The sequence below is a fragment of the Rhinatrema bivittatum genome, chromosome 2, assembly GCF_901001135.1.
Source record: "Rhinatrema bivittatum chromosome 2, aRhiBiv1.1, whole genome shotgun sequence".
Classification (NCBI taxonomy): Eukaryota; Metazoa; Chordata; class Amphibia; order Gymnophiona; family Rhinatrematidae; genus Rhinatrema; species Rhinatrema bivittatum.
The window spans coordinates 410,298,932-410,314,385 of NC_042616.1; the positions used below are offsets into that span (position 1 = coordinate 410,298,932).

The 15,454-nt window shown below is 43.8% G+C and overlaps 1 pseudogene; it reads right to left on the reverse strand.

Moving 5' to 3' along the window:
* The window catches only part of LOC115083306, a 113,926-nt pseudogene that overhangs the window by 74,658 nt on the left and 23,814 nt on the right, over nucleotides 1–15,454 (reverse strand).

The following is a 15,454-nucleotide window of genomic DNA, read 5'->3' on the forward strand; positions in this document are numbered from 1 at the left end:
TGCCCTTGGAGCAGTCTGTGGCTGGAGTAGGCCGCTGAACAGACCAGGCTAGAGAATGGTCTGCTTTTCATCAGTTTATTTTAAAAATCACATAACAGAAAAGAAGCAAATGGCTGCTTACCTCAGCAGACTGACATGCAAAGCAAAATGTCCAGAACAAATACAGCATTGGATTGTAGCTTCCTTCTCCTTCCTGGGACCTCTCTAACTCTCTCAGAGCCTCGCCTTTGTATCCCTTACCTCAGGGAAATGCCCCCACCCGAGGATCCCTTTCCTGTTTGTCTTAAGGTGGACCGGGCCAGATAGCTGGAGCCGGTCCGTTAAGGCAGTCTGAGGCTTTCTATCACATACTTTATCACAAGGATAAAAACAGGAAGTGGATTACGGAAACAAACTGTTTCAATTAAAATGAAAAATAATAATAGACAAACTTAAAATACACTATTGGACAAACTCCATACAGAGATTTTGAACTTTGGGTTAAGTATGTTCCCTTATTTTACTTATTTTTTGTATCTTATGAGAGCTTATAATTCTTTATGATTTTTGCTGGCTTTCTTCAGTAACAATCTGCCTGTTTCTTCCACATCTCAGTGCACAATTTATTTATGGTTTCTACTCTTAAACTTTGGTATGTGCTCTCCTTCTGTAATTTAACAATCAAATTTAAGCTCTATTTACATGTTTTGTAGTTGCTACTGTTCTAACTTATGCCTGTTTATTTATAAATATGAGAACTTTGTACTTTCTTCCTGATGCAGCAGTCATATGAAACACAGCAGTCAAGGAATTAGAGGAATTATATATTTCAAAACATTTGTGAAATGTAAACGCCATAACCCTTTTTCAATAAATGGATCATTGTGACGAACAGTCCAAGAGTTTAAGCACATATTCTTTCTCCTTGTGATTTGACGCTGCATGTGTGCGTTGCAGACTCCACTTATTGACTGTGCATAAATATATTCCAGCAAGATCTCCTTCAGGTTGAAAGATTTCTCATTGTGTAATGGTTTTGAGACAACTTTATTATTTTAAAACATATTAAAAAACATACTGGGAGCCATAATTATTATTTGCCAGTCTATAAAGCATATCTCTCTAAGGAGAGATATGCTTTATAGACTGGCAAATAATAATTAATCTGGCTGAAGAATTTTGGTTTATTTGGAAAGCATGTTACTGACCTTTGGCAAGCCAACATAAAGCAAATTACAGTAGAGCAATTTGTTCAAAACCTTTAAAGTAAATTTTCAAAAGGAAATATATGTAAAATTAGCACTTAAGTATGTAAAATAGCATGTGCTTATGTGTATATAGTATTTTATATACTCTAACATACATGTGTAGGTAAGCATAGGCGACCAAACGTATGCGAGTAAAAAGAGATGATCCAGGGTGCTCCTGAGCATGCTCAACATTTATGCATATAAGCTGCTATTTTAGATCCTGCAAAGGCGACGCAGGCAAGTCCTTTAATTGTGTATATTTACACCTGCTAATTATCTGCTGTAAGCAAGAATAACATTATTTATTTCCTAATATGGATGGAGTGAGGGGTGTGGGAAAACCTGGGGGGAGTTCAGGCTATAGAATCAGGAGGGCCTCAATGACCTAAAGATGGATTGGGCTAACTGATAGGCTAATTGGTAAAACTGGTAATTTCCTTCCTACTAATAGAATATCCTGACTTACACATGTAAAACCCGACATGGGGGGGGGGGGGGGGGGGAATGAATGTAAATTGCGAAATAAAATATCCACCTAGATATTTTAAAGTTAGAAGCAAAACTACATGAGTATAGGCAGTTATGCATTACTTATCTGGATAAAAATACAATTTATTTGGCAAAGCCTTGAAAGTGACACTTATCCAGACAAGACCCAACTTAACCAGATATGAAGTAGCACTTATCCAGACAAATTCTGTTGTATCCAGCTATTTAGTGGCAAAGTTTATTTGACTAAATAGCACTATTAAGACTTTTCTGGCTATCCAAAGAAGGCTTAAAAGCACTACTTAATCCGGATATCTTACTTATTTGGACAAGGCATTTGACAAAGTTCCTCATGAGAGGCTTCTAGGAAAAGTAAAAAGTCATGGGATAGGAGGTGATGTCCTTTTGTGGATTACAGACTGGTTAAAAGGCAGGAAACAGAGAGTATGATTAAATGGTCAATTTTGTCAGAGAAAAGGGTAAACAGTGGAGTGCCTCAGGGATCTGTACTGGGACCCGTGCTTTTCAATATATTTATAAATGATCTGGAAAGGAATACGATGAGTGAGGTAATCAAATTTGCAGATGATACAAAATTATTCAGTCGTTAAATCACAAATGGATTGTGATGAATTGCAGGAGGACCTTGAGAGAATAGAAAATTGGGCATCCAAATGGCAGATGAAATTTAATGTGGATAAGTGCACCAACCTATATGATATACATTCCATCCCCAGACACAAAAAAAGAGGAGGAGGCCTCCTATTAGTAGCCAAGAAAGAACTCAAACTTATTCAGCAAGTAGTCAACATTGACAATAAATACGAAGTGGGTTTATTTAAATCTCCTCAGTTCTAAATCTGCCTGGTCTATACCCCTCCAGGCCTCCTCAATAACAATGCTTCCCCTCTTATCGAATTCATTGCAGATAAGATTGACATGGACATACCTGCCATCATACTTGGGGACTTCAACTTACACGTTGATTGTATCCCACAGTCACCCTCATGCGAAGCCTTCCTTTCTTCCATCTCAGCTATGGGCTTCACACAATCCATATCCAGCCCCACCCATCTTTACCCTAGACCTGATCTTTACAAACTCCCATCTCCTCACAACTGCACCCCCCACCTGCACCCCCATACATAGAAACATAGAAACATAGAAATGACGGCAGAAGAAGACCGAATGGCCCATCCAGTCTGCCCAGCAAGCCTCACACATTTTTTCTCTCATTCTTATCTGTTACTCTTAGCTCCTTGTTCTATTCCCCTTCCACCCCCACCATTAATGTAGAGAGCAGTGATGGAGCTGCATGCAAGTGAAATATCAAGCTTGATTAGTTAGGGGTAGTAGGGGCAGTAACCGCTGCGATAAGCAAGCTACACCCATGCTTATTTGTTTTACCTAGACTATGTTGTACAGCTCTTGTTGGGTTTTTTTTTCTTCTCCCCTGCTGTAGAAGCAGAGAGCCATGCTGGATATGCCTTGAAAGTGAAGTATCAGGCACATTTGGTTGGGGTAGTAACCGCCGTAACAAGCCAGCTACTCCTCGCTTTGTGATTGCGAATCCTTTTTTTTTTCTTCACCCCTGTCGTTGAAGCTATGCAGGATATGCGTGAAGCATCAGTTTTTTGTTTTGGTTTTTTTTTTTTTTTTTTTTCCCCCTGCCGTTGAAGCAGAGAGCTATGCTGGAAATGCGTGATGTATCAGTTTTTCTCCCATGCCGATGCAGCAGAGAACCATGCTGGATATGCATGGAAAGTGAAGTATCAGGCACATTTGGTTTGGGGTAGTAACTGCCGTAACAAGCCAGCTACTCCCCGCGTTTTGAGTGCGAACTCTTTTTCTTCTCCTTTGCCGTTGTAGCAGAGAGTTCTGCTGGATGTGTGAAGTATCAGTTATTCTTCTCCCCTGTCATTGAAGCAGAGAGCTATGCTGTATATGCATTGAAAGTGAAGTATCAGGCATATTTGGTTTGGGGTAGTAACCGCCGTAACAAGCCAGCTACTCCCCTCTTTATGAGTGCAAATCCTTTTTTCCATTACCTCTTGCTGTTGAAGCTTAGAGCGATGTAGGAGTCACAGTAAGCATGTGTATGTTTATTTAATAAGGGTATTGTGTCAATAGCCATCATTCTGGCGAGTCACCCACTCTTCATTGGCGGCCTCTTGACTTTATGGATCCGCAGTGTTTATCCCACGCCCCTTTGAAGTCTTTCACAGTTCTGGTCTTCACCACTTCCTCCGGAAGGGCATTCCAGGCATCCACCACCCTCTCCGTGAAGAAATACTTCCTGACATTGGTTCTGAATCTTCCTCCCTGGAGCCTCAAATCGTAACCCCTGGTTCTGCTGATTATTTTCCTACGGAAGAGGTTTGTCATTGTTTTTGGATCATTAAAACCTTTCAAGTATCTGAAAGTCTGTATCATAACACCTCTGCTCCTCCTCTCCTCCAGGGTGTACATATTTAGATTCTTCAATCTCTCCTCGTACGTCATCCTATGAAGATCCTCCACCTTCCTGGTTGCCCTTCTCTGTACCGCTTCCATCTTGTCTTTGTCTTTTTGTAGATACGGTCTCCAGAACTGAACACAGTACTCCAGGTGAGGCCTCACCAAGGACCTGTACAAGGGAATAATCACTTCCCTTTTCTTACTTGATATTCCTCTCTCTATGCAGCCCAGCATTCTTCTGGCTTTTGCTATCGCCTTGTCGCATTGTTTCGCTGTCTTCACATCATTAGACACTATCACCCCAAGGTCCCTCTCCTGCTCCGTGCACATCAGCCTTTCCCCCCCCATCGAGTACAGTTCATTCGGATTTCCACTCCCCATATGCATGACTTTGCACTTCTTGGCATTGAATCTCAGCTGCCATATCTTCGACCACTCTTCCAGTTTCCTTAGATCCCGTCTCATTCTCTCCACTCCTTCCGGCGTGTCCACTCTGTTGCAGATCTTAGTGTCATCCGCAAAAAGACAAACCTTACCTTCTATCCCGTCCGCAATGTCGCTCACAAAGATATTGAACAGGACCGGTCCCAACACCGATCCTTGCGGCACACCACTTAAAACCGCTCTCTCTTCAGAGAAGGCTCCATTTACCATCACACATTGTTTTCTGTCCGTCAACCAATTTGCAATCCAGGTCACCACATTGGCACTCACTCCCAAGCTTCTCGTTTTATTCACCAGTCTCCTGTGCGGAACCGTATCAAAAGCTTTGCTGAAATCCAAGTAGATGACATCTAGTGCTCTTCCTTGATCCAATTCCTTGGTTACCCAGTCAAAAAAGTCAATCAAATTTGTCTGACAGGATCTTCCCCTGGTGAATCCATGCTGCCTCTGGTCCATCAATTCTCCAGACTGTAGATAGTTGACTATTCTCTCTTTCAGCAGTGACTCCATTACTTTTCCCACCACCGAAGTGAGGCTAACCGGTCTGTAGTTGCCTGCCTCTTCCCTGTTCCCACTCTTGTGAAGCGGGACCACCACCGCTCTTCTCCAATCATTCGGCACCACTCCCGTTTCTAGGGATCTATTGAACAGGTCACACAGCGGACCCGCCAGAACATCTCTGAGCTCCCTCAATATCCTTGGATGAATCCCATCAGGCCCCATGGCTTTGTCCACTTTCAGGTTCTTTAGTTCTTCCCACACATTTTCTACTGTAAAAGGATTTTCATCTATTCCCCTTCCCTCCAGTTTCTTGTTGTTTAGAGATGGTCCTTCTCCAGGGTCTTCTTTAGTGAACACAGAGCTGAAGTATTCGTTTAATATTTCTGCCATTTCTTCGTCTCTCTCTACACATTGATCATTACCACCTTTCAATTTCACTATACCACTTTGGACCTTTCTCTTTTCGCTGATGTATCTGAAAAATGTTTTGTCACCATTTTTTATCTCCTTGGCAATCCTCTCTTCCGCTTGACTCTTTGCCAACTTGATTAATTTCTTTGTCTCCCTCAGTTGATTCAAATATTCTTCTTTGTGCTCCTCCCTTTGGGATCCTTTATATTTCTTGAATGCTGTTCTTTTAGCTTTAATTTTGTCAGCCACCTCCATTGAGAACCAGATAGGTTTCAGTTTTCTTTTGCTTTTCTTTACATTTCTAACATATAGAGCAGTTGCCTTGGTGATTGCTCCTTTTAGATTGGTCCACTGCTGATCCACATCTCTCTCGTTCTCCCATCCTTTAAGTTCTTCCTCCAGGTAGTTCCCCATTTCCTCAAAGTCTGTGTTTTTGAACTGTAAAACTCGGGTCTTTGTGGTTCTTTTCCCTATTCTTTTAGTGATATTAAACCATACCGTTTGATGATCACTGCTGCTGAGGTGGGCGCCCACCTGGACATCTGAGACATTATCTGCATTAGTGAGCACTAAGTCGAGTATAGCTCCTTCTCTCGTGGGTTCCAACACCATTTGTTTGAACAAAGATACTTGCATGGCATCCACTATCGCTCTACTATTTTTAGTTTCTGCAGATGGGATTTTCCAGTCTACATCTACATGGTCAGACCACTCACTCATAAATTCTACCCTCACGATAAACAAAACTCACAGTTCCAACAAAAAACAAAACAATACCATACACTATAGAAAACCCTGCGCTTTAGAGGAACTTACCTTATCCCTTTCGAAGGACTTACAGAATCTAGACCTCACCGATGAAGTTACGGCCTACAGCTCTTGGAAGAACATTACAAAACATATTGCCGATGAAATATGCCCCTGTATCACCAAAGAAATAACGCCTTCCAACCCCAAGAAGCCATGGTACACCCCTGAACTTAAGGCTCTCAAACTTCAATTACGAGCTAAAGAAAATAATTGGCATAAGAACCCCACCCCAGCCCTTCAATTATCCTCCACACCTACAGAACTTCCATTTTGAAAACAAAAAGAGATTACTATGCTCGAAAAATCCACAATTACCAATATGATGCTAAAGCCCTCTTCGCTTATGTAACTTCCCTCACAAATTCGAACCCTCCTCCCATCACAGATACTGATGCAAAAAACAAATGTAATGAATTAGCTAACTTCTTCCACATCAAAATTACCAACCTTATCTCAACTTTCCCTCCTCCCTCCCCTCTCTCTTTTACCATCCAGAAGAACCCCAACACCACTCTTAACTCTTTCGAACCTACATCCGCCTCTGAGATAACTAGATTCCTAAAGAAAATGAAGCCCTCCACACATCCTGAAGACTCCATCCCTACTAAATCCCTCTTGGCTATCCCTGACATCATAGCCAAACCCATTTCAGAAATCATTAACCGCTCCCTCACTCTTGGGCAAGTCCCCTCTGAACTGAAACAAGCCATTCTCAAACCCATACTAAAGAAACCTAACCTTGACCCCGCAGTTTCTTCCAACTTCAGACCAATATCTAATTTATCATTCATAGCGAAACTTATGGAAAGGGTAGTCAACGCTCAGCTCATAGAACACCTAGAAAATCACAGTCTGTTATTCCCATCACAGTTCGGTTTCTGAAAGTTCTTTAACACCTAAACTCTCCTAATCTCCCTTACCGACACCATTCTCAAAAGTCTGGATAAAGGCCAAACATGTATTCTGGCCATGCTAGTCATCTCTGCGGCTTTTGATACCGTTAGCCACAATATTCTAATCAACCGGCTTTCGGACATCGGTATCTCAGGCCCAGCACTGAAATGGTTTACTTCCTTTCTGGATGATCGCCACTTTAAAGTCAAAATAGGCAACCACGAATCAAACCCTGTTAAGCTATCCCATGGGGTCCCTCAAGGCTCTTCCCTTTCCCCAACCCTCTTCAATATTTACCTTCTTCCTTTATGCCAACTCCTTGCAGACCTCGGACTTACACACTACGTCTATGCAGATGACATACAGGTTCTCATCCCTGTCACCGACTCCGTGACTAACGCCCTCAAAACCTGGGATAAATGCCTCAATTCAATCAACAGCCTTCTCACCAACCTCAAGCTCGCCCTAAACACCTCAAAAACAGAACTACTTTTTATCTCACCTGCCCGCCACATCCCCACCCCCCCTATCCCCTCCCACCCCTCCCACCCCTCTTCAAATCATGTCAGAGATCTTGGGGTCACCCTGGATAACCACCTCAATCTCCAAAAACACATATAGCAAGCGACTGCTTCTTTAAACTTCATATACTGAAGAAACTAAGACCCCTCCTTCACCTCAGTGACTTCCGAACAGTCCTCCAAGCCACCATATTCACAAAGTTAGACTATTGCAATGCCTTACTCCTGGGTCTACCCTCAACCACAATCAAACCGCTGCAGATGCTACAAAATGCAGCAGCTAGAATCCTCACAAACTCACACAGATCGGACCACATAACCCCAATTCTCAAAGAACTTCACTGGCTTCCAATCCCAGCCAGAATCCAACACAAATGCCTAACAATTATCCACAAAACCCTACACAATAAAGAGATGCTTTGGCTAAATGGTTCACTCCAATATCACTCCCCCAACAGACCGACCAGATCCGCCTATTTAGGAACTTTGACAACCCCTTCTCACAAACTCTCACAGCTCGCCTCCACTTGAGAAAGAGCCTTTTCCATAGCAGGACCATCTCTATGGAATTCGATAGGGGTGTGCATTCGTTTTGAACGCATATGTAAAACGCAACTTTTGTTTTTTTAACTTAAAAAAGTGATGAGGCGCAACGATCGCGATTTCCAACTTATTCAACATAGCTATGTTGAATAAGTTGGAAACCGCGATCGTTGATCCTAAATAAACACTTAAACCCCCCACCCTCCTGACCCCCCCAAGACTTACCAAAACTCCCTGGTGGTCCAACGGGGGGTCCGGGAGCGGAGGCGCGGTGAATCACGTGATGTCCGTGTCACTCCGACGTGATGCCAACGTCACGTGCTCCTCGCAAAGGAATACAGGAATGGCTTCCTGACTCCCCGCTGGACCACCAGGGAGTTTTGGTAAGTCTTGGGGGGGGGATTAAGGAGGGTGAGGGGTTTAAATTTTTATTTAGGGAACCGGTGCACATATGGACATAGCCTCAACTTATGGAATTCTACATATGTCCATATTGACCGAAATTGACCCTCACCTTCGACTTATGGACTTATGAACATAAACTTTTTGTCTGCACATCCCTAGAATTCGATGCCACCTGACCATTGCACAACAACCTTCAAAAAAAAGTTGAAAACCTGGTTGTTCAAACAGGCATTTACGTAATCTTAGCATTCCCTGGACTTCTTAGCCTTGTAATAAAGACTGTAATTGTAATGTAATATAATGTAATATACCTACGGATAATGTAATACAATACACTGCTATTGTACCGCATTATAATGTTGTTGTAATGTAATATAGTTTCGATCTCTTAATTTTTTAATTTTTCTTTCCTAAACTCTGTATCTATCTTCCTCTCTCTAGGTCCCTCTGACCATTCTGCTCTCTATCCTGTTCCTTTTGAATCCCCTGTTAGATGCAACTATTATTTTCCTTTCCAACTGTTATAATTGTTACCCCTGTTATTATGTAAACCGATGTGATATCCATTTGAATGTCGGTATATAAAAAAAAATTCTAAATAAATAAATAAATAAAGGTGATACATATAGGGGCGGATTTTAAGAGCCCTGCTCGCGTAAATCCGCCTGGATTTACGCGAGCAGGGCCCTGCGCGCCGGTGCGCCTATTTTACATAGGCCTACCGGCGCGCGCAGAGCCCCGGGACTCGCGTAAGTCTCGGGGTTCTCCGAGGGGGGCGTGTCGGGGGCGTGTCGGGGGCAGTCCCGGTCGTCGCGGCATTTTCGGGGCGTGTCGGCAGCGTTGTGGGGGTGGGTACGGGGGTGTGGCTATGGCCCGGGGCAGTCCGGGGGTGTGGCCGCGCCCTCCGTACCCACCCCCAGGTCGCGGCCCGGCACGCAGGAGGCCCGCTGACGTGCGGGGATTTACGCCTCCCTCCGGGAGGCGTAAATCCCCGGAGAAAGGTAAGGGGGCGGTGTAGACAGGGCCGGGCGGGTGGGTTAGGTAGAGGAAGGGAGGGGAAGGTGAGGGGAGGGCGTTAGAGGATTCCCTCCAAGGCCGCTCCGATTTCGGAGCGCCTTGGAGGGAACGGGGGTAGGCTGCGCGGCTCGGCGCGCGCCGGCTATACAAAATCGATAGCTTTGCGTGCGCCGATCCAGGTTTTTAGCAGATACGCGCGGCTCCGCGCGTATCTACTAAAATCCAGCGTACTTTTGTTTGCGCCTGGAGCGCAAACAAAAGTAGGCCTATTCGCGGAGTCTGAAAATCCGCCCCATAGGGAAAAATAACTCATGCTTTAGTTACTAGAGATGTGCTTCGTTTTTAGGTATTGGGTCGGGCTTTGGTCGGCTTCTTCGTGCAAAAATTTAGTTTTTTCATGTGTCGGTTTTTGGTTTTTTTTTAAGAACTGCATTAGTGCGCACTAACGGGATGTAATGCGCACTAATTCGGTGTTAGTGCGCACTATCCCAATGTTAGTGCGCACTAACAAAAAGTGCAACTTAGAAATGAAAACATATCAATTTATGAGGAGTTCGTTAGCTAGAGGTATGGTTCTGGGTTCCCACTGGTTCGCTCCACCTTGAAGACAGCCAATGGGAATGTAGAATCATTACTTTAACTCATCCGGCATAGTGCGCACTAACGTGAGTCAGTGCGCACTATGGCATACTGTGTGCGCACTAACTAAAGTTAGTGTGCACTAACTTGAGCATGCTCTTTGGTGTCCCCAGGGGCCATTTTGCTTCTACTACATGCACACTAATAAAGCTACAGACAGTCACAGACAGACACAAGTGCAGCAGTGACATAAGTAGCACAAGCAGGACCAGGAGACTCTACAAGTACATAGTACGTAGTACACAGCTCAAATTCTACCACTGTAAGTATATAAGGTTTTGTTTTAGTTTTTCTACAGTATTTTATAGTTATACTTTACTAGTTACTTAGTTAGTTTAGTTATATAGTTAGTTATAGTTAATGCACTTTTTTTCGGTAAAGTAGAATAAAATAAAAATAATATAAAAATAATATTAAATGAAGTTACATTAGGGGAAATTAAAAGTTTAATCCACAAAGTACTTCATTTTATTTTATGCTATTTTAGTGAAAAAAAAAAGTTTAACACAGCAGAGATTGTCAGTGTCACCAGTGGGGGGGGGGGGGGGGGAGGATGGTGAAGGGTGAGACAGCTCCCTCCCTGCATTACTAGTGTGAGGCTGGCTTCTGGACAGACAGCTTTCCTTCACAGAAGGGGGGGGAGCTGCCTGGCCCCTCACTCCTCCCTTCCCCCATGTCCCAGCCAGTGAATGGTGTGTAGGTGAGGGAGGGGGAGGATTGTGAAGGGTGAGACAGCTCCCTCCCTGCATTACTAGTGTGAGGCTGGCTTCTGGACAGACAGCTTTCCTTAACAGATGGGGGGGGGGGGAGCTGCCTGGCCCCTCACTCCTCCCCTCCCCCATGTCCCAGCCAGTGAATGGTGTGTGGGTGAGGGGGGGAGGATGGTGAAGGGTGAGACAGCTCCCTCCCCGCATTACTAGTGTGAGGCTGGCTTCTGGAAAGACAGCTTTCCTTCACAGATGGGGGGGGGGGGGGAGCTGCCTGGCCCCTCACTCCTCCCCTCCCCCATGTCCCAGCCAGTGAATGGTGTGTGGGTGAGGGGGGGGGGGAGGATGGTGAAGGGTGAGACAGCTCACTCCCTGCATTACTAGTGTGAGGCTGGCTTCTGGACAGACAGCTTTATTTCACAGATGGGGGAGGAACTACCTGGCCCCTCACTCCTCCCCCCCCCCCCATGCCCCAGCCAGTGAATGGTGTGTGGGTGAGGGTGGGGGAGGATGGTGAAGGGTGAGACAGCTCCCTCCCTGCATTACTAGTGTGAGGCTGGCTTCTGGACAGACAACTTTCCTTCACAGATGGGGGGAGGGAGCTGCCTGGCCCCTCACTCCTCCCCTCCCCCATGTCCCAGCCAGTGAATGGTGAGTGGGTGAGGGGGAGGGAGGATTGTGAAGGGTGAGACAGCTCCCTCCCTGTATTACTAGTGTGAGGCAGGCTTCTAGACGGACAGCTTTCCTTCACAGATGGGAGGGAGCTGCCTGGCCCCTCACTCCTCCCCTCCCCCATGTCCTAGCCAATGAATGGTGTATGGGTGAGGGGGGGAGGATGGTGAAGGGTAAGACAGCTCCCTCCCTGCATTACTAGTGTGAGGCTGGCTTCTGGACAAACAGCTTTCCTTCACAGATGGGGGGGGGGGGGGGGGAAGCTTCCTGGCCCCTCACTCCTCCCCTCCCCCATGTCCCAGCCAGTGAATGGTGTGTGAGTGAGGGGGGGAGGATGGTGAAGGGTGAGATAGCTCCCTCCCTGCATTACTAGTGTGAGGCTGGCTTCTGGACAGACAGCTTTCCTTCACAGATAGGGGGGGAGCTGCCTGGTCCCTCACTCCTCCCCTCCCCCATGTCCCAGCCAGTGAATGGTATGTGGTGAGGGGGGAGGATGGTGAAGGGTCAGACAGCTCCCTCCCTGCATTAGTGTGTGAGCTTCTGAACAAACAGCTGTCCTAAAGCACATACTTTTTTTTTCAATTTATTTTTTATTTTCTTATGGTAGGATGGAACATCAAAAGGATGATGATGACAGGGATAGGGAGTCTGATTCCTCCCCACCATCCTCCTCCAAGGTGGCAGCTGCAAAAAAAGACAGGTCCAGGAAGCCCCGCTTTACCCAGGCTGATGTGGACCTCCTGGCTCGGCTCATCCTCTTGGATGAGAGTAACCTATACACCCCTAGGCAGCAGGCCTAACCTAGAAAGGGAGTCTGCTGCCTGGGCCTCTCTCCAGGAGGAGTTTTTCCGGCAGGACTCCTACCCTCATGAGGTTGAAGACCTCAAGATGAAAGGTGAGCGATAATAATGTGGGTCATATTATTTAATTATTATGTATATTTTGTAATTGAAAATTGAATAGAGTATGATAGTATTACTAGCTACAGTAGCTAGTAGCATAGAGTGAGTTATATAATTATAAAGTAATAACTACTATAACTAATAACAGTTATAATTTTAAATAAATATATTTTAAAAGAACAGAAATACTAGTAGCTAGCTAGCTACTAGTGTACCACCCTTACCCTAAACTATGCTATTACTTACTAATAACTAGACTACAAAGGAAAGAAAATTATCTGTGGAATATTATTGATATTTATATTTATCATTTTGAAATGTTGGTATTTGGGATTTTGAATGCCACATTGAAATATAAATTAAATAGTATTTTGTTATTACTAACTTTTCTATGTTGCATAAAAAATAATCTAGTAGGTCAAGGCAAAACGTGGTCATGTTGTAATAATTAATCAATGTTATTCTTTTTCCTGTATATTCCTCTAATTCTCAGGTCACCATTTTCGACTGCACCAGGGTAGGTGGCTCGAGGAGATCCGCAGAACCTTGTCCCGTCCCTTCCCTGGTAGGTTGTTTTCAGAATACTACACAAGTACACAAATATTATTCAATTAATTGTAATGGAATTTGTGTTTAATTATGTTTGTTTACTATAACAGTGAATGAATCCTTGTGTCTGATCTCATTCTTGTTTTTAAAATTTTAACTGTTGTTCTCCGAATTTTGATCTGTCTTGTACAGAACCACACCCTGGCAGGGACGAGGCGGGGCTTCCTGGGCCTAGCAGGAGGCAGAGCTGCCACCAGAGGAGGACGTAGGCACCAGCGACAGCTAGTGGTCTAGGTAATAATATATCTGGGCCAGTAGTATATCTGAGGCTGAAAAACAAAATCATTTTTTAATATCAGTCAGTTATAGTGGCTGGGGATGTGTGTATTTATTTATTTATTTGTATATATTATAAATGACACTGAGTGACTACAAGAGAACACTAAGGAATTGAAGGAGAAAGAGAAGAAGAGATTTGTTTGTAGTGTACCTCCTACCATCATATTCTGTCTAGCCTGAGAGTGACTCCATTATTTCTCCTTCCAATCCTTCAAATTATGAACTATCTCTAATCTATGTAGATTGATTTGATATCCCTCCGCTCTCCCCATCTCTCCTTCTCCCCGTGATGGACTGCTCATTTTTCTATAACCCTCAAGGTTAATAAACTAAGGGGTAGATTATTTTATAAACTTGCTCGCACGTGTCCAGTATTTGCTTATTTATTTGCCATATATGACTATGTATGTAATGTATGTATTGTTCTGTGTCTCATGTTGAATTTTTTTTTTTTACATTTCTTTACAGGACAAGAGGAACAACCGGCGGCAGCAGCCCAGCCCAGCACCAGCACCAGTACTGCCGTACTTCCTCCAGGATCTCCTCCTAGCTGTAAATGCTGTGCACAGTTTTCCAAGCTGGAGGAGATCCTGCAGGAAGTAAGGCAGTTCAAGGTGAAATATGATGCCGACTTCATGATGTTGCAGCAGGAGGTCACAGATGTGAAGGACAGCGTCAGAAATGTGGAGAGGAGGTTGTCAGCCCTGGAGGAGGCCCCTCAGGAGCAGAGGGAAATGGCTTTTCCTCCTCACGAGATGCCTCATGAGGAAGAGATGCCAATTCCCTCTGCTCCAGAGCAGGCTCCTCTGGGGTTGGCACCCTCCTCTCCACATGATGATCAGTCTGACTCTGCTGCAACATCATGAAGTCAAGGCATCATATTTCACCTTGGCCTGGACTCCTCCACTCATTTTTTTTTAATAGAAAATTAAAAAATATATATTTTTTTTATTTTAGTTAAATTTGTAAAAATAAACAAGATATTTGTTGTTGAAAATGTTTGTTTGTTCTTTTTTATATATTATTTCTGAGTTATTTAACTATTAATAATTAATTATTCCAAAATTAAATAGTATGGTACTACTAAATTACAGAGAGCAGACATGTACAGATGTACGTCGTATTATAATCCAACAAATTTCAGTGTTTTTGTACTAGTATGGCACTCGGTCAGTCATACACTTCCATAAAACATTCAGTCTGGTTGAATTAGCACAAGTTGTATACTTGTGAGCAGTAGCGCCAACGTCAAGGCTTCAACCATGGCTGCAGACCATTCACACATCTTTCAACCTGGCCAATGCTATATTGTGCAGTGTGCAGCACTCAAGCTACTGCAACGACTCACACTTCGATGCCAAAAATTGCTGCATGACCAAGACAGCCATTTGAAGCAGAAAATGTAATGCTTGTGATACTAAAGTAGGAGTAAGAAGAAAGCAGAATCATGAAAAAGAAATCCTTCAGAAATGTACAACTGCTGGGTGCTCAGTTTTCTTTTTTTATTATGATTTCTTAAGGTCTTTTGTTTGTTCCACATGATTCTGCTTTCTTAGTCCTAGTACTAGTAGTTAGTTAGTTACTGTAGTCTGTTAGTACTTTACTATTAGTCGTATTGCAATGAACAATAATACTGGGACTGGCAGAATTACAGGCATTAAAATACATTCTCTGCTTTAAATGGGCTCCTAGGATACATGGAAAATTTTGGTATCAAAGTGTATCTATTCTGCAATCTGCATACATTACCAGTACACACACACTCGAGGGTGTGTATATTTTTTTTAATCAATGTATTGTTACAGTAGTGGGATATAACAGGCATAGCTAGCTACTACTAGTAGTAGCTAATATCACATTAGTAGCCACTAGCTAGCAACCTCTCTGTGCACTGTAAGTGCAATTTAATATTGCATTGGCCTGAA